The sequence below is a fragment of the Saccopteryx bilineata genome, chromosome X, assembly GCF_036850765.1.
Source record: "Saccopteryx bilineata isolate mSacBil1 chromosome X, mSacBil1_pri_phased_curated, whole genome shotgun sequence".
Classification (NCBI taxonomy): Eukaryota; Metazoa; Chordata; class Mammalia; order Chiroptera; family Emballonuridae; genus Saccopteryx; species Saccopteryx bilineata.
In genome coordinates, this window is record NC_089502.1 from 99,936,535 (window position 1) to 99,956,139 (window position 19,605).

The 19,605-nt window shown below is 47.4% G+C and overlaps 1 pseudogene; it reads right to left on the bottom strand.

The window, feature by feature from the left end:
* Nucleotides 1-3,975: 3,975 nt before the first annotated feature.
* Nucleotides 3,976-6,236, bottom strand: LOC136317482 (histone chaperone ASF1-like; annotated as a pseudogene).
* Between the last annotated feature and the right edge of the window lie 13,369 nt (nt 6,237-19,605).

Genomic DNA, 19,605 nt, shown 5'->3' on the forward strand with positions numbered 1-19,605 from the left:
ATCTAAAGTGAAGTAACTATGAGTTGATACTTCTCGCTTCCCTCCTCCCTGTAAAATCAATAAACAAAATATTTACCTGACCAGATGGTGGTACAGTGGATAAAACATCGACCTGGGGCACTGAGAACCCAGGTTCAAAACCCTGAGGTCACTGGCTTGAGTACAGGCTCACCAGCTTGAGTGCAGGATTGCTGGCTTGAGCGTGGGATCATAGACATGATCCCATGGTTGCTGGCTTGAGCCTAGAGGTTGCTGACTTGAAGCCCAAGGTTGCTGGCTTGAGCAAAAGGTCACGTGGCTTGAGGAAGGAGTCACTGACTTAACTGTAGTCTCTGGTCAAAGCACGTATGAGAAATTAATCAATGAATAACTAAAGTGCCACAAGTATGAGTTGAATTTTTTTTAAAGATTTTATTTATTAATTTTTTGGGGGGGAGAGAGAAAAAGAGGGGAGGAGCGGGAAACATCAACTCATAGTAGTTGCTTCCTGTATGTGTCTTGACCTGGCCAGCCCAGGGATTCCAACCGTTGTCCTCAGCATTCTAGGTCAACACTTTATCCACTGTACCACCACAGGTCAGGTGAGTTGATGCTTCTCAGCTCTCTCGCTTCCTGTCTGTAACTCTCTCTCTGTCTCTTTAAAAAAAAAAAAAAAAAGAGGCCCTGGTCGGTTGGCTCAGTGGTAGAGCGTCGGCCTGGCGTGCAGGCATCCCAGGTTCGATTCCCGGCCAGGGCACACAGGAGAGGCGCCCATCTGCTTCTCTACCCCTCCCCCCCTCCTTCCTCTCTGTCTCTCTCTTCCCCTCCCGCAGCCAAGGCTCCATTGGAGCAAAGATGGTCCGGGCGCTGGGGATGGCTCCTTGGCCTCTGCCCCAGGCGCTAGAGTGGCTCTGGTCGCGACAGAGCGACCCCCCGGAGGGGCAGAGCAACGCCCCCTGGTGGGCGTGCCGGGTGGATCCCTGTCCGGCGCATGCAGGAGTCTGTCTGCCTGTCTCTCCCCGTTTCCAGCTTCGGAAAAATACAAAAAAAAAATAGTATGCTAAGTGAAGGACGCCAGTCACAAAAGACCACCTGCAGATTGTATGATTCCATGTGTATGAAATGTCCAGAATAGGCAAATCCATAGGCAGAAAGTAGGTTAGTGATTGCCTGGGGCTAGGGTGGGAGGAGGAAGAAAAGGGCAATGACCAGTAAGGGGTATGGGTTTTCTTTTGAGGGTGATTAAAATGTTCTAAAACTGATTGTGGTGATGGTTGCATAACTCTGTAAGTATACTAAAAACCATTTAATTGTACACTTTAAATGCTGAATTATTTAGTACAGGAATTACATTTCAGTAGAGGTGTTATTGGTGCTCTCTCCCTCTTCTTCCCCCCAGGCAAATTACCTTTCTCTCTCTTAAACTCCAAGGGCCCTTCTTTTGCCTCTGTAACTTGTTTCCTGAGCCCATTTCTTCCACCTCTGTGACTTTCTAAATAAACTTTCTCTTATAAAAATTGTTTTAATAGGCCCTGGCTGGTTAGTTCAGTGAATATAGCATTGCCCCGGAGACCTTGCCAGTGCCCCGGCTTCAAGCCAGTGACCTTTGGGCTCAAGCCAGCAACCGTGGGGTCATGTCTACGATCCCACACTCAAGCCAGCCCCTCAAGCTAGCAACCTTTGGTTTTCAACCTGGTCATTCTTAACTAGTATTAAAAGTAAAAGGTGAGCCTGACCAGTGGTGAGGCAGTGGTTAGAGCATCAACCTGAGACACTGAAGTTTCAGGTTCAAAACTCTGAGGTCACCAACTTGAGCGTGGATCATCGACATGTTTCCACTGTCGCTGGCTTGAGCCCAAAGGTTGCTGGTTTGAGCAAGGGGTCACTGGCTCGGCTGGAACCCCCCAGTCAAGGTACATATGAGAAAGCAATCAATAAACAACTAAAATGCCACAACTATGAGTTGATGCTTCTCACCTCTTTCCCTTCCTCTTTCTCTCTCTTAAAAAAAAGAAAGGTGATTCACACACACACACACACACACACACACACACACACACACACTGGAGATAAATTAGAATACAGGAAGGGCTACGTAGGAGTAGGGGTTGCTATTTTATTTGGGTTGGTCAGAAACCTTCTGTGATAAGGTGACATTTGAGCAGAGACCTGAAGGAAGTGAGGGAGTGATTTTAGCGAGAGGGAAGGAGAGACAGAGACAGGAACATAGATCTGTTCCTGTATGTGCCCTGACCCAGGATTGAACTGGAAACCTCTGTGCTTCGGGACAATGCTCTAACCAACCACGCTATTCTGCCAGGGCCTCAGTCCCTGGGGCTTTTGCCACCTCAGTTCTTTTTTTCTTTCTTTTTTTGTGTGACAGAGACAGAGGGAGGGACAGACAAGGACAGACAGGCAGGAAGGGAGCAAGGTGAGAAGCATCAATTCTTCATTGTGGCACCTTAGTTGTTCACTGATTACTTTTTCATATGTCCCTTGACCGGGGGGGTGGGGCTACAGCAGAGTCAATGACCTCTTGCTCAAGCCAGTGACCTTGGGCTTCAAGCCAGCAACCTTTGGGCTCAAGCCAACTACCATGGGGTCATGTCTATGATCCCATACTCAAGCCAGTGACCTATGCTCAAGCTGGTGAGCCTGCGCTCAAGCTGGTGATGTTGGGGTTTCGAACTTGGGTCCTCTGCATCCTTGTCCTACACTTCATCCACTGCGCCACCACCTGGTCAGGCCACCTTGGTTCTTTTTTTTTTCTTTTTAACATTTAACAGTTTAATGTTCTCCTTAACTTTAACTAATTAATCAATTAATTTTGCGAGAGAGACAGACAGAGAGAGAGACATCAACTCATAGCTGCTTTCACTTAAGTTGTGCCTTGATTGTTTCTTGTAGGTGTCTTGACTGGGGATCAAACTTCAGGCTCAAGCTGAACCAACTTCCCCTTGCTCAAGCCAGGAGCCTTGGGCTTTTCACTCCAACGACCTTTTGGGCTCGAGCTGGGGACCTTTGAGATCATGAAGATGATCCCCACTCAAGCCAGCAAGCCTGCACTCAAGCTGATGACCCCACGCTCAGAGCTGGCAACCTGGAGATTTCCAATGGTGACCTCAGTGGTCTTTGGTTAATGCCTGTCCACTGCACTAGCGATAGTTAGGCTCCCTCCTCATTTTTTTTTTTTTTACTTAAAAATAGTTTTTTTTTTTGTTTGTTTGTTTTTTCATTTTTCTGAAGCTGGAAACAGGGAGAGACAGTCAGACAGACTCCCGCATGCGCCCGACCGGGATCCACCCGGCACGCCCACCATGGGGCGACGCTCTGCCCATCCTGGGCTTCGCCATGTTGCGACCAGAGCCACTCTAGCGCCTGAGGCAGAGGCCACAGAGCCATCCCCAGCGCCCGGGACATCTTTGCTCCAATGGAGCCTTGGCTGCGGGAGGGGAAGAGAGAGACAGAGAGGAAAGCGCGGCGGAGAGGTGGAGAAGCAAATGGGCGCTTCTCCTGTGTGCCCTGGCCGGAATCGAACCCAGGTCCTCCGCACGCTAGGCCGACGCTCTACCGCTGAGCCAACCGGCCAGGGCAAAAATAGTTGTTTTTATATTCCACAATTTGCTCAAATACTGCTTTTCTTATAAACTTTCTACAGGATGTTTTTCAAACAAAGTTTTTTAAACAAATTCTTCACATTGTATTTTAGTGACTTCCAGAATTTCAGGGAAATTGTTCTGTGTGTGTTTTTAAAAATATTTTTAAGACTTTATTCATTTTAGAGAGAGAGAGAGAAATCAAGAGAGAGTGAAAGAGAGGAGGGGTGAGGAGCAGGAAGCATCAACTCCCGTATATGCCTTGACCAGGCAAGCCCAGGGTTTTGAACCGGCGACCTCAGTGTTCCAGGTCGACGCTTTATCCACTGCGCCACCACATGCCAGGAAATTATGTGTGTGTTTTTTTAGCTTAATTTTGTACTAAAGGGATGGCAGGTGGTCACATGCAGTTCATGTGGGATTCTAACATAACATTTAGTCAATGATGGGATTCAGCCGGTTTCCTAGATTTTTGTTGAATTTGCCAAACTGGTTGTTTAAAATGGCACTTGTAATCAGGGTTCTCTCTAAGGTGGGTGCCTGGGCAGCCACCCAATGTGGAAATCACAAATTCATTCCTTCTTCTTTTTTATTTTATTTTATTTTTTTTTCATTTTTCTGAAGCTGGAAACAGGGAGAGACAGCCAGACAGACTCCCGCATGCGCCCGACCGGGATCCACCCGGCACGCCCACCAGGGGCGACGCTCTGCCCACCAGGGGCGACGCTCTGCCCACCAGGGGGCGATGCTCTGCCCATCCTGGGCGTCGCCATGTTGCGACCAGAGCCACTCTAGCGCCTGGGGCAGAGGCCACAGAGCCATCCCCAGCGCCCGGGCCATCTTTGCTCCAATGGAGCCTTGGCTGCGGGAGGGGAAGAGAGAGACAGAGAGGGAAAGCGCGGCAGAGGGGTGGAGAAGCAAATGGGCGCTTCTCCTATGTGCCCTGGCCGGAATCGAACCCGGGTCCTCCGCACGCTAGGCCGACGCTCTACCGCTGAGCCAACCGGCCAGAGCCCCTTATTCTTCTTTAACATTCATTTGTGCAACAACATATTCTAAGTGCTCGTAGTAATGTTCACTCTGTCCATAGGTGAAAAAAGTTGCAAGTGAGGACGCCAATCAAGAAACAATATGGAAATATCTTACATAACAGTTTTATTGCTTTTTGTCAGATATTACTTAATATATTTTCATTAATATTTTAAAATTCTTTCCCTTACCAGGCTGTGGCGCAGTGGATAGAGCATCGGACTGGGATGCGGAGGACCCAGGTTTGAGAGCCTGAGGTCGCCAGCTTGAGCGCGGGCTCATCTGGTTTGAGCAAGGCTCACCAACTTGAGCCCAAGGTTGCTGGCTCAAGCAAGGGTTTACTCGGTCTGCTGTAGACCCGCGGTCAAGGCACATATGAGAAAGCAATCAATGAACAACTAAGAAACCTCAATGAAAAATTGATGTTTCTCATCTCTCTCCTTTCCTGTCTGTTTGTCCCTATCTATCCCTCTCTCTGACTCTCTCTGTCTCTGCCACAAAAAAGAAAAAAAATATATATACACACTCTTTCTTATACCGTATTCTAGTTTTGTGTACCTCTTATTGTTCTTATTTAAGTATTAAATGCATGAAATAATAAACCACCTTTCGATATATCATTTTTGTTTTGTTTTGTGACAGAGACAGAGCGAGGGACAGACAGACAGGAAGGGAGAGAGATGAGAAGCATCAAGTCTTCGTTGCAGCACCTTCGTTGTTCATTGATTGCTTTCTCATATGGACCTTGAGGGGGTGGGGTTACAGCAGAGTAAGTGACCCCTTGCTTAAGCCAGCGACCTTTGGGTTCAAGCCATCGACCATGGGATCATGCTTATGATCCCATGCTCAAGCCAGCGACCCTGCACTCAAGCTGGTGAGCCCACGCTCAAGCTGGAGACCTCGGGGTTTCAAACCTGGGTCCTCTGTGTCCCAGTTTGACTCTATCCACTGCGCCACCTCCTGGTCAGGTGGTATATTGTTTTAAAATACTTAAAACTATCTTTAGGGCAGAAAACTGGTTGTTAAATTGATAACCCTTTGAATCTCACCACAGCATTTAGTGAGTTTTCTGACATGGACCATCCCTTTGATGCTGAAGGTAATGCATATGTTGAAAGAAGTGACTGTGGATTTGGATTACTGCTCTCTGCATCTTCAAGTGTTTCTGTGTTATCTTCCCAGTTAATGCGGAATCTTGTGACTGGGATTAAACGCCAAAATATTCCTTTGAAGCTTAGAGAAGTCTGGTTTTACTGATGGATTTTCCCTTAATTTTGTCTCAGTATATTCATTATTATCATAATAGCTAAATCTAATAAATTCTTGACCTCTATAGATGCATGTAATTAGCACAGCTGTTACACCTACTGTCTGCGCCTAGAATGAGTCCTGGATTAGGTGCATTTTCCTGAAATACAAACATACGCCTTCCCGCAGGAACAGGGCCCACTAAAACAGAGCCTAAAGTTTGATAGTAGTTTTTACTTTCTGCAGAGCCCCCTAGGTAATTTTCCATTCCAAGTCTTCAGACAGGTCCTTGATGTACTCGAAGGTGATCTCGAACTGGAATGGGTTGTAGGAAGGAGAAGGGTTATCCAGCACCACTACATTGTTCACCTGAACCTTTGCCATATTTTGAAAAAAACAAACAAAAACCCCTCCTTGGTTCTTATCATGCTCTCGAGAAAGAATTCAGGCAAGAGACAGGGTGCAGCATTCAAGCAAAGGAGGCAGCTTATTAAGCAAAGCTATACACTTGGCACAAAACACAAGTAGGCAAACTCTGCTCGTCTAAACGCACCTCCTACTGGGGCTCTTGAAGCTATATATTCTTAGCTTCAAGGATTTTTTTCCCTGTTATTGGACTAACATATAGAGTTTCAAAGCTCCCCTTCCCTGATATTGGGTCTAACATAAGCCATTTGAACATCTGGTAATTTTGTTTTGGCAGATCTTAAGACCGATGACTCCCTCCTTCAGTGGGTGAGGTGAACTCTTTTTTCCTCTTCCCCTTTTACTGATAACTGTCTATCCTGCCTAACAGATACATCATATAAATGGAACCATACAGAATTTATCTTTTTGTGACTGGCTTTTCACTTAGCAAAACGTCTTCAAGGTTAATCTGTGTTGCATCATGTGTTTTAATTTCCTTCTTTTTAAAAGCTAAATAACACCTGACCTGTTGTGACACAGTGGATAAAGCATCGACCTAGAATGCTGAGGTTGCTGATTTGAAACCCTGGGTCTGCCTAGGTCAAGGCACATAAAGAAGCAACTACTAAGAGTTTATGCTTCTGGCTCCTCCCCCACCCTTTCTGTCTCTCTCTCTCCTCTCTAAAGTCAATAAATAAAATATTTTAAAAAATAAAATGAAAGCTAAGTAACATTCCTTGTATGTATATGTCACATTTTCCTTCATTTTTGTTTTTGTTTTATATTTTATGTATACCACATTTTGCTTATCAATTCATTCACTGATGGGCACTTGTGAATAATGCTGCTATAAACATGAGAGTGTAAAATCGGTTCTTTTGGATATATATCCAGAAGAAGAATTGCTGGATCATATAGTAATTCTTTTTCTTTTTTTAAAAATTTTTTTTCATTTTATTTATTCATTTTTAGAGGGGGGAGAGAGAGGGAGAGAGAGAGAGAGAAGAGACAGAGAGAGAGAAGGGGGGAGGAGCTGGAAGCATCAACTCCCATATGTGCCTTGACCAGGCAAGCCCAGGGTTTCGAATCGGCGACCTCAGCATTTCCAGGTCAACGCTTTATCCACTGCGCCACCACAGGTCAGGCTAGTAATTCTTTTTCTTAATTTGGGTGTGTGTGGGGGGGGGGGGAATGTCATACTATTTTCCATATCAGCTGCACCATTTTATATTCCTACCAAGAGTTACAAGGGTTCCAATTGCTCACATCCTCACCAACACTTACTTTCTTTTAAAAATAGTAGCCAGCACCCTGGCCGGTTGGCTCAGTGGTGGAGCGTTGGCCTGGCGTGCCGAAGTCCCGGGTTTGATTACCGGCCAGGGTACACAGGAGAGGCGCCCATCTGCTTCTCCACCCCTGCCCCTCTCCTTCCTCTCTGTCTCTCTCTTCCCCTCCTGCAGCCGAGGCTCCATTGGAGCAAAGATGGCCCAGGCGCTGGGGATGGCTCCTTGGCCTCTGCCCCAGGCACTAGAGTGACTCTGGTCGCAACAGAGCGATGCCCCGGAGGGACAGAGCGTTGCCCCCTGGTGGGCGTGCCGGGTGGATCCCGGTCAGGCACATGCGTGAGTCTGTCTGACTGTCTCTCCCCGTTTCTAGCTTCAGAAAAATACAAAAAAAAAAAATAGTAGCCATCGTGCCTGACAAGTTGTGGTACAGTAGATAGAGCATTGACCCAGAATGCTTAGGTCTCTGGTTAGAAACCCTAAGGTCACTAGCCTGAGCAAGGGGACCCTGATTCGGCTGGGAGCCCCCAGTTAAGGCACATAGGAAAAGCAATCAATGAACAACTAAAGTGAAGCAACTTCGGATTGATGCTTCTCACTCTCCCCCCCCTCAAATCAATAAATAAAAGTGAATAAATGGTAGCCATCCTTTTTTTAAAAGATTTTATTTATTCATTTGAGAGAGAGAGAGAGAGAGAGAGAGAGAAGGGGGGAGGAGCAGGAAGCATTAACTCCCTTATGTGCCTTGACCAGGTAAACCTGGGTTTTCGAACTGGCAACCTCAGCATTTCCAGGTCGATGCTTGATCCACTGCGCCACCACAGGTCAGGCGGTGGCCATCCTAATAGGTGTGAGAACCAGAGAGTTGTCATTCTTGACCTGCATGCCAGTCCCCTATAGACGCTCACCCTTCCAAGAGCTCATCTTTGTCTGACCTGACTGAGAGCTCTCTCAGACTGAATAGCCATTTTACAAACAGTTGGTGGCCATTATGTAACATCACAGTACCTCAGGTGGTGATAAGAGTTAGAGCAAACAAGAAGCTGACCAAAAACATGGAAGTAAAAGCTAGGGAGCGGGGTACCCAAGGGGGTTTTGAAAAGCTCTGACATAGTCCTGGGAATCTGGAAGGACACACACACGTGCCTGTGCAAGGCTATAAGCATGCCCGGGAGAGAACTGAGGAGGCCGGAAGCTCTTGCCTCTTGGTGACTGTGAGGCTCTGTGCAAGCAAGAGTGGAGGCTGAAGCAGAGCTGTAAACTACCTGTTGGAATGTTCAAGGCATGCTCCAACACACACACACAGAAACCCCGGCAAAGGGTCAAATCTTTCACTTCAAGGGATTTAATGAAATCTCTGTCTACCCATTAACTGACCACTAAGCTAATAAAGCAGAGACTTTGGGTGGTCACACAGAACAAAGAATACAGACTTTCCACACGAAACCTATGTAATTTTATTAACCGATGTCACCGCAATAAATTAAATTAAAAAAAACCCCACAAACTTTAAAGAATTAGTTCAGAAAACTCACTAACCAAACAGCAGCAACAAAAACAATGTATTGATAGATGAAAAAAGGGCCACATGCTGAACCTGACAAGCTCAGGGGAGGCCTGCATGGTGGCCTTGTAAAGTCAGAGACCTAAAGGATGATATGACATTAAAACTTTCAGCTGCCCTGGCAGGATTGTTCAGTTGGTTAGAGCATTGTCCTGAAGCACAGAGATTGCTGATTCGATCCCCAGGTGGGAAACGTACAGGATCAGTTCATGTTCCTCTCTCTCTCTCTCTCCCTCTCTTTCTCTTTATCTATCCCTTCCTCTCTCACTAAAATGAATAAATAAAAATAAAAAAAAATAGCCCTGGCTGGATAGCTCCGTTGGTTAGAGCATCAGCCTGAAGCTCAGAGGCTGCCGGTTTGATCCCCGGTCAGAGCACATACAGGAGCAGATTGATGTTCCTGTCTCTCTCTCTCCCCCTTCCTCTCTGGCTAAAATCAATACATTAAAACAAACAAACAAACAAGCAAGCAAGCCTGACCAGGCGGTGGCACAGTGGATAGAGCGTTGAACTGGGATGCGGAAGGACCCAGGTTTGAAACCCTTAGGTTGCTGGATTGAGCACGGGCTCACCAGCTTGAGTGCGGGATTGCTAGCTTGAGCATGGGACCATAGACATGACCCCATGGTCGCTGGCTTGAGCATGGGACCATAGACATGACCCCATGGTCGCTGGCTTGAGCATGGGACCATAGACATGACCCCATGGTCGCTGGCTTGAGCATGGGACCATAGACATGACCCCATGGTCGCTGGCTTGAGCCCAAGGTCGATAGCTTGAGCAAGGGGTCACTCACTCTGCTGTAGCCCCCCAGTCAAGGCACATATGAGAAAGCAATCAATGAACAACTAAGGTGCTGCAACGAAGAGTTGATGTTTCTCATCTCTCTCCCTTCCTGTCTGTCTATGTCTCTCTCTCTCTGACTCTCTCTCCGTCTCTGTCATAAAAAACAAAACAAAAACAGAGCATCGTCTCGAAGCGCAGAGGTTGCCAGTTCGATTCCCAGTCAGGGCACATACAGGAACAGATTGAAGTTACTATCTCTCTCTTTCTCCCATTTGGCTCTCTAAAATCAATAAAATAAACATTAAAAGAAAAGATAGTGAGGACTTTGGGGGGCGACTAGGTCATAAGCATGTAGCACTTATGAGTGGGGTTACTTCAGAGAGATCCCTCCCTCCTTCTGCCTTGAGAGGTTACAGTAAAAAGATGGCCATCTGGAAAATGGGTTCTCTGCCTGACCTGTGGTGGTACAGTAGATAAAGTGTCGACCTGGAACGCTGAGGTGGACAGTTTGAAGTTTCGAAATCCTGGGATTACCTGGTCAAGGCACATATGAGAGTTGATGCTTCCTGTCCTCCCTCACCTGCTTTCTCTCTCTCTCTCCCCTCTAAAAGAAAATAAAAAAATAGAAAATGGGTTCTCATCAGTTCCTGAATCTGCTGGAGCCATGATCTTGGATTACCCAACCTCCAGGAAAAAAAAATTAAACATAGTATACTTATTATATGATCCTGTTATTCCACTTCTAGGTATGTACCCACAAGAAAGGAAATATATGCCATACAAAGACTAAGCTCCATCAACAGATGAGTGAATAAACAAAAGGTGGTATATACATACAATGGAATATTAATTTTATGCCATTCTTTTTTTTTTAGATTTTATTTATGCATTTATTAGAAAGGAGAGAGAGAGAGAGAGAGAGAAAAGGAGGGGGGAGCAGGAAGCACCAACTCCCATATGGGCCTAGACCAGGCAAGCACAGGGTTTTTTGTGTTTTTTTTTTGTTGTTGTTGTTGTTTTGTATTTTTCTGAAGCTAGAAACGGGGAGGCAGTCAGACAGACTCCCGCATGCGCCCAACCGAGATCCACCCGGCATGCCCACCAGGGGGCGATGCTCTGCCCATCTGGGGTGTAGCTCTGTTGCAACCAGAGCCATTCTAGTGCCTGAGGCAGAAGCCATAGAGCCATCCTCAGCGCCCGGGTCAACTTTGCTCCAATGGAGCCTTGGCTGCGGGAGGGGAAGAGACAGAGAGGAAGGAGAGGGGGAGGGGTGGAGAAGCAGATGGGCGCCTCTCCTGTGTGCCCTGGCTGGGAATGGAACCTGGGACTCCTGCATGCCAGGCCAATGCTCTACCACTGAGCCAACTGGCCAGGGCCAAGCACAAGGTTTTGAACCAGCGACCTCAGCATCCCAGGTTGCTGCTTTATCCACTGTGCCACCACAGATCAGGCAACAATGGAATATTATTAAGCCACAAAAGGAATGAAGTACTGATACACACTATTACATGCATGAATCTTGAAATCATGCGGAGTGAAGCAGGCCAGACACAAAAGGCCACATCTTGTGTGGTACATTTATATGAAATATCCAGGATAGGCCCTGGCTAGTTGCTCAGTGGATAAAGCATTGGCCCCATGTGCAGACATCTGGGTTCAACTCCTGGTCAGGGCACACATGAAAAGCAACCATCTGCTTCTCTCCCCCTCTCTCCCCCTTCTCTCTCTCTTCCTCTCTCGCAGCCAGTGGTTCAAATGGTTCAAGCACCAGCTTTAGACACTGAGGATAGCTTGGTTGATTCAAGCATCGGCCCCAGATGGGGTTGCTAGGTGGATCCCAGTCAGGGCACATGCAGGAGTCTGTTTATCTCCCCTTTCTCACTTAAAAATAAAATAAAATGAAACCACCTAGTTGTACACTTTAAAGAGGTGGATTTGATGGTATATGAATGTACATGGTACTACATGGGTGAATCTGATCATTTGGACAGAGTGTGTCACACAGAAAAGAATACATACTGAATGATTCATTTATGGAAAAATCTAGAAAATGCAAACTAAACTAAGACAGAAAGAAAATCAGCAGTTGCTTGGAGATAAGGGCAGGGTAGAAAGAAGGGATTAGCAGGGGGCACAGGAAACTTTTGGGGGTAATGGTATGTTCACTATCATGACTGTGGTGATGGTTTCACAGGTGAATGCATGTCATTTTAAACATTATACGGCCTTGGCCAGGTGGCTCAGTGGAAAAAGTGTTGACCCGGTGCACCAGAGGTTACAGGTTCGACCTCCGGTCAGGACATGATGAGAAGCAATCAATGAGTGCACAAATAAATGGAACAACTAAGGGGAGCGAGTTGATGCTGTTCTCTCCCTTCATCTCTCTCTCTTAAATCAACGGGGGGGGGGGGGGGGTAGAGCCTGACCAGTGGTGGCGCAGTGGATAAAGCATTGACTTGGAATGCTGAGGTCACCGGTTCAAAATTCCCGGCTTGCCAGGTCAAGGCATAAACAAGCAAGCACTATGAATTGATGCTTCCTGCTCCTCAACCACCCTCCTTTCTGTCTCTCTCCTCTCTAAAGAAAAAGTTAGCAAGATAAAAATAGCACAATCCCTACCTTCTGCTCTTATAAGCCACCACAGTCTCTTTCAGTGTCCATATCATTATGTGATGTTTCTGATAGAGGACATAAAAAAATCATCTCTCAGGGCCCGAAATATGAAAAGCCATTACTGGATGGGATAATTAATGAGGGAACTTCTATAAGATTGGTGAGTAAAGTTGTGGCATTTAGGTCTCTTTTATTTCATTTAAATTTAATTGTATTGCCTGACCAGGAGGTGGCGCAGTGGATAGAGTGTCGGACTGGGATGCGGAAGGACCCAGGTTCGAGACCCCGAGGTCGCCAGCTTGAGTGCAGACTCATCTGGTTTGAGCAAAGCTCACCAGCTTGGACCCAGGTTCGCTGGCTCAAGCAAGGGGTTACTCGGTCTGCTGAAGGCCCATGGTCAAGGCACATATGAGAAAGCAATCAATGAACAACTAAGGTGTTGCAACGCACGATGAAAAACTAATGATTGATGCTTCTCATCTCTCTCCATTCCTGTCTGTCTGTCCCTGTCTATCCCTCTCTCTGACTCACTCTCTCTCTCTGTAAAAAATAAAATAAATAAATAAAAATTAAAAAAAAATTTTAATTGTATTTTTTCATTGATTTGAAAGAGAGAGAAAGAAAGAGAGAGAGAGAGAGAGAGAGAGAGAGAAAGCATGAACTCATTTAACTTAGTTGTTCCATTTCACTGTGTCCTCATTGATTGCTTCTTGTCTGCCCTGGCTGGGGATTGAACCCACAACCTCTGGCATGCCAGCTCGATGCTTCATCCACTGAGCCACCTGGCCATGGCACATTTAGTGCTCTCATGAGATGCTGTGAGGAAACGGGAGGACACATTTAGGGCTTCTTCCCTTTAGCTGCTACTGTCTGGTGATCTACATCCATGATAACTCCCAGAGAACTGGTCAAAGACCAGGGGTGCATGGAAGTCAGGTGCTGAGGATCCCTGCGGGGACTGGGAAGGCAAATGCTTCCCAAGATTTAGGCAACTACTCCCACTGAGAAGCCAGTGGGAGAATCCGTTCCCAGCATTGGAAATCAGCCAGACTGACCAACACACTGGGGCGGGGGGGGGGGGGGTGTCAGATGTACTTAGTGTAGCAGTGCAAGTGTGTGTGTCCCTCAAAGCCCTGCAGTGCCTGATTCACCTGACCTCCTGCCTGTCTCCCTTGTTTACTCCCCTGCGACCACTGGACTCCTCACTGTCCCCCAAGCACACCGGCCATGGTTCCACCACACACCCTTTGCATTGTTCCTCTGCCTGGACCACTCATTTTCCAGATAGCTGCATGACCTTCACTTCCTTCTTTTCGCTCAATGTCACCTCTGTAGTAAAGCCTTCCCTGGCTATCCTATGAATACTGCCATCTGCTCACCCCAGGTCCCCTTTACTCTGCTGTTCTTTCTTTTCCTCCCATGGTTCTTGTAACATTCTTTTTTTTTAATCTTTTTTTCTTTTTTGTATTTTTCTGAAGCTGGAAACGGGGAGAGACAGTCAGACAGACTCCCGCATGCACCCGACCGGGATCCACCCGGCATGCCCACCAGGGGCGAAGCTCTGCCCACCAGGGGGCGATGCTCTGCCCCTCCGGGGCGTCGCTCTGCCGAGACCAGAGGCACTCTAGCGCCTGGGCCAGAGGCCAAGGAGCCATCCCCAGCGCCCGGGGCCATCTTTGCTCCAATGGAGCCTCGGCTGCGGGAGGGGAAGAGAGAGACAGAGAGGAAAGAGGGGTGGAGAAGCAAATGGGCGCTTCTCCTATGTGCCCTGACCGGGAATCGAACCCGGGTCCCCCGCACGCCAGGCCGACGCTCTACCACTGAGCCAACCGGCCAGGGCCTCTTGTAACATTCTTATGCTTATAGTCTCTCAGCCTCACTTTAATGTCAGTTCCACAAGGGCAAGAGTCTGTTTGATTCATGGCTACACTCGCAGTAGGTAGAATCACACCTGGCATATAGTAGGGATTCAGTATTTGTTGGATGAAATAATTTACTCTCTACTGGATCCCTGGATAATGAAGAGTACCTGGCACTCAGTAGGAGAATCAATAGATGCTTGTTGAATAAATAGGGGACAAATAGAGACACTTGGTGAGGACCCACTTCCCTTCATGTAGCTTTCTATGGTGTCGAGTACTCATCCCTCTGTGTGCTGCTACCGACATGGAGGTCGAGAGGCCCCAGTGTGGGAGTGGAGGGAGCATCACCCAGCTGAGGAAGGCATGTCAGCAGAGTCTTCCCGGTACACACCTGCCACGAAGCTCAGCCATAGGAGGCACTCCTAGTCACCCAAATAATTCCCTTCTCTCTGAAAGGCAGAAAAATTGCTCCTTGAGTCTGCTTCCACAAATTCCTGGCTCAGTGTCTGGTGTTTTTTGTTTGTTTTTAAGATTTTATTTATTAATTTTACAGAGAGAGGACGGGGAGGTAGCGAGAAGCATCAACTCATAGTTGCTTTGCTTTAGTTGTTCATTGCTTGCTTGTTGTCTGTGCCTTGACTGGGCAAGCCCAGGGTTTTGAACCGGTGACCTCAGCATTCCAGATCAGTGCTCTATCTACTGCGCCATCACAAGCCAGGCCTGTCTGGACAGCTTTTTTATGTTGTTGTTGTTGTTTTTACAGAGACAGAGTGAGAGTCAGAGAGAGAGAGGGATAGATAGGGACAGATAGACAGGAATACAGAGAGATGAGAAGCACCAGTTCTTCGTTGCAGCACCTTAGTTGTTCATTGATTGCTTTCTCATATGTGCCTTGACCATGGGATTACAGTAGACCAAGTGACCCCTTGCTCGAACCAGTGACCTTGGGTTCAAGCTGGTGAGCTTTGCTCAAACCAGATGAGCCTGCACTCAAGCTGGCGACCTCGGGGTCTCAAACCTGGGTCCTCTGCATCCCAGTCCCACGCTCTATCCACTGCGCCACCGCCTGGTCAGGCTAGACAGTGGTTTTATTTTTTGTTTTCTTTTTTGTATTTTTCTGAAGCTGGAAACGGGGAGAGACAGTCAGACAGACTCCCGCATGCGCCCGACCGGGATCCACCCAGCACGCCCACCAGGGGTGACGCTCTGCCCACCAGGGGGCGATGCTCTGCCCCTCCGGGGCGTCGCTCTGCCACGACCAGAGCCACTCTAGTGCCTGGGGCAGAGGCCAAGGAGCCATCCCCAGCACCCGGGCCATCTTTGCTCCAATGGAGCCTTGGCTGCGGGAGGGGAAGAGAGAGACAGAGAGGAAGGAGGGGGGAGTGGAGAAGCAAATGGGCGCTTTTCCTATGTGCCCTGGCCGGGAATCGAACCTGGGTCCCCCGCACGTCAGGCCGACGCTCTACCGCTGAGCCAACTGGCCAGGGCCTAGACAGTGTTTTTTAACAGAGGTGGCACCCTGCCAGGGAAATTTCTGGGGTCTTGGCAGAATAAGTAGAAACTTCTTCACCCACATCTTGCTCAATCCCTGTAATGTGGAAGAAGCCAGTCTGGACTGATTGCATGGGTCCCAATTCCCCAGCTTATAAGTGGTCCATGGAGAATCCAAAGACTCACGGAAGCTGTTGCTGCAGTAACCGCTGCCCAAGGGCCAACTTTGGCAGCAGGCAAATGCTGGCAGCAAGCCAAGAGAAAATGGTGCAGACTCAAAGCATCATAAGAAACAAGTCTTTGTTAGTGCACAACGAACAAGGGGCAGATTGGGAAAGCCTCCTGATATTGTCCACTTCTCAGAATGTAAGGAGCTCTATCCCCAAACTAAGGGACCAGGAAGGATTCTCTCCGGGGAAGCACAAAAAGCTCCTATAATCCACTGATCCACCAGGGGGAACCAGGCGCTCTGCCTAGGGCTAGGCTTTCTGGACACGGGGCAGTAGTCAAGAACTTCAGACCTTGCTTTCAAAGGCAGGCTTGGGAGAAATATTAACTCCAAGAAATCAGAATCTGATGAAAGAACAACTTTAAGTACTATATAGTGTATGCAAGAAAAGGAGGGATTATCCAAAACTGTCACATTATGCAACAGTGCAGGGCAGATACAAGGGCCCAGTGCCCTTCACCAGGGGGATTTGAGCCCTTCTTGAAGAGGTTACCAAAGATGGATTTAATATGATTTATTTTTATTTTTATTTATTATTATTATTATTATTATTATTACAGAGACAGAGAGAGAGTCAGAGTGAGGGATAGACAGGGACAGACAGACAGGAATGGAGAGAAGGGAAGCATCAATCATTAGTTTTTTGTTGCACATTGCAACACCTTAGTTGTTCATCGATTGCTTTCTCATATGTGCCCTGACCACGGGCCTTCAGCAGACCGAGTAACCCCTTGCTTGAGCCAGCGACCTTGGGTCCAAGCTAGTGAGCTTTTGCTCAAACCAGATGAGCCTGAACTCAAGCTGGCGAGCTCGGGGTCTCGAACCTGGGTCCTCGGCATCCCAGTCTGACGCTCTATCCACTGCACCACCGCCTGGTCAGGCGGATTTAATATTTAGAGAAAAGAGTAGGCCTTTACCGGGTGAAGCACATACAATGTAGGATGTTGACTATTGGACACGCCAAATTGGAAATCTCTAGAATCCCAACCTTTCCCCCAAAACTAAAAATACAACTAACCCTAGAATTCCAGGGGTAGTGCATGCAATCACGACCATTGGAGAACTGGAGAAACTGAGAATAGAGGTTTGTCCCTGCTGTTTGCCTTAACAAGCCTGTTTGGCCAATCTTTTTTTTTTTTTTTTTATATTGATGTTTTCTTTTTTTTTTTTTTTTTTTTTTTAGAAGTTTTTTTTTTTTTTTGGTTTGTTTTTTTTTTGTTTTTTTATTTATTTATTTATTTATTAATTCATTTTAGAGAGGAGAAAGAGTGAGACAGAGAGAAAGAGAGAGAGAGGAAGGGGGGAGGAGCTGGAAGCATCAACTCCCATATGTGCCTTGACCAGGCAAGCCCAGGGTTTTGAACTGGCGACCTCAGCATTTCCAGGTCGACGCTTTATCCACTGCGCCACCACAGGTCAGGCCTGTTTGGCCAATCTTGAAAACATGAATTCTGGTCCTGGCCAGTTAGCTCAGTTGGTTCAATCAAGTATTGTCCCCAAACACTAAGGTTGCGACTTTGATCTCCAGTCAGGGCATTATGGAAAGCACCTAATGAATGCACAACTAAGTGGAACAAATAAATGCTCTCTCTCTCCCTCTCCCTTCCTTTCTTTCTAAAGTCAAGCGATACACTAAAAAGAAAACAGGTCAGCCCTGCTGGGTTAGCTTGGCTGGTTAGAGCATTGTCTAGAAGTGCAGTTGCCGGTTCAATCCTCAGTCAGGGCACATACAGGAACAGATCGATGTCCCTGTCTCTCTCTCTCTCTCTCTCTCCTTTCCTCCCTTTCTCGCTAAAATCAATAAATTAAAAAAAAAACCCAACAACAGATGAGCTCTGGAATTAATTACAGGTAGGGATGATGAAAACATTAATCAGGGCTCTGGCAAGTTGGCTCAGTGGTAGAGTGTCAGCCAGCATGTGAATGTCCCAGGTTCAATTCACGGTCAGGGCACACAGAAGCGCCCATATGCTTTTCCACCTCCCCCCTCACTTCTCTCTCTCTTCCCCTCCTGCAGCCATGGCTCAGTTGGAGCAAGCTGGCCCCAGGTGTTGAGGATGGCTCCATGGCCTCCGCCTCAGGCACTAAAGAAAAGCTTGGTTGCTGAGCAATGGAGCAATGGCCCCAGATGGGCAGAGCATTGCCCCCTAGTGGGCCTGCTGGGTGGATCTCAGGCAGGGCACATGCAGGAGTGTGTCTGCCTCCCCTCATCTCACTGAATTAAAAAAAAAAAGTCAATCATTCTGTGCTAATGTACTTCATGTTAAGGTTAGTAAACATAGGAAGGTTTCCTAATCATCTCTTACCTTAGGAGGACATGGCCATTGATCTGGCCAGCTCATTTTGGCTGTAAACAGCAGTCTGCCTCTGCTTGGCAGTGGAGACAGCAGCTCACCTTTACTATCCTGTCTAGGAGTAAGTTTAAATTCTCCAGCACTGGGCCACATTCTGAGCCATCAGGACTTTATGCCAGGGGCCTAGATCTAACTCAAATCCTACTTACTACATTAACAACTTAGAGACTGAGAATGATACAGAAACAACTGTGCTTAAAGCTCTGACTTCCCTCATTGATTCTGTATGGAATTTCTGACAACCTTTTGGAGAACCCAGTTACCTGGAGCAACCAGAGAAATTCTACCTGAGGCAGACAAACTTTTTATCTTCAAGCCAAGGTTTTGGGGCTAAAATAGGGCCCACAAAATTATTTATTTATTTTGTATTTTTCTGAAGAGAAGCAGGGAGGCAGAGACAGTCTTCTGCATGTGCCCAACCGGGATCCACCTGGCATGCCCACTAGGGGGCGATGCTCTGCCCATCTGGGGCATTGCTCTGTTGTGATGGGAGCCATTTTAGTGCCTGAGGCAGAAGCCATGGAGCCATTCTCAGTGCCCGGGCCAACTTTGCTTCAATGGAACCTTGGTTGTAGGAGGGGAAGAGACATAGAAAGGAGAAGGGTGAAGAGTAGAGAAGTAGATGGATGCTTCTTCTGTGTGCCCTAACCAGGAATCAAACCCAGGACTTCCACATGCCAGGCCGACGCTCTACCACTGAGCCAACCATCCAGGGCTGGGGTGCACAAAATTAACTTGCTCTGCCTGACTTGTGGTGGCGCAGCGGATAAAACGTAGACCAGGGGTCCCTAAACTACGGCCTGCGGGCCACTTGCGGCCCCCTGAGGCCATTTATCCGGCCCCCGCCGCACTTCCGGAAGGGGCACCTCTTTCACTGGTGGTCAGTGAGAGGAATACAGGATGCGGATGCAGTACTGGAGTACTGTATGTGGTGGCGCCACAAAGTGCAGCCTCACTCACGTACAGTAGTACTACTTCTGGTGACGCGGGACGCACGTGTCACAGCTCGGGAAGCACGTCTTATCACTTGTTACGGCTAGCAGTGACAAATACAGAACCGGACATTGACCATCTCATTAGCCAAAAGTAGGCCCATAGTTCCCGTTGAAATACTGGTCAGTTTGTTGATTTAAATTTACTTGTTCTTTATTTTAAATATTGTA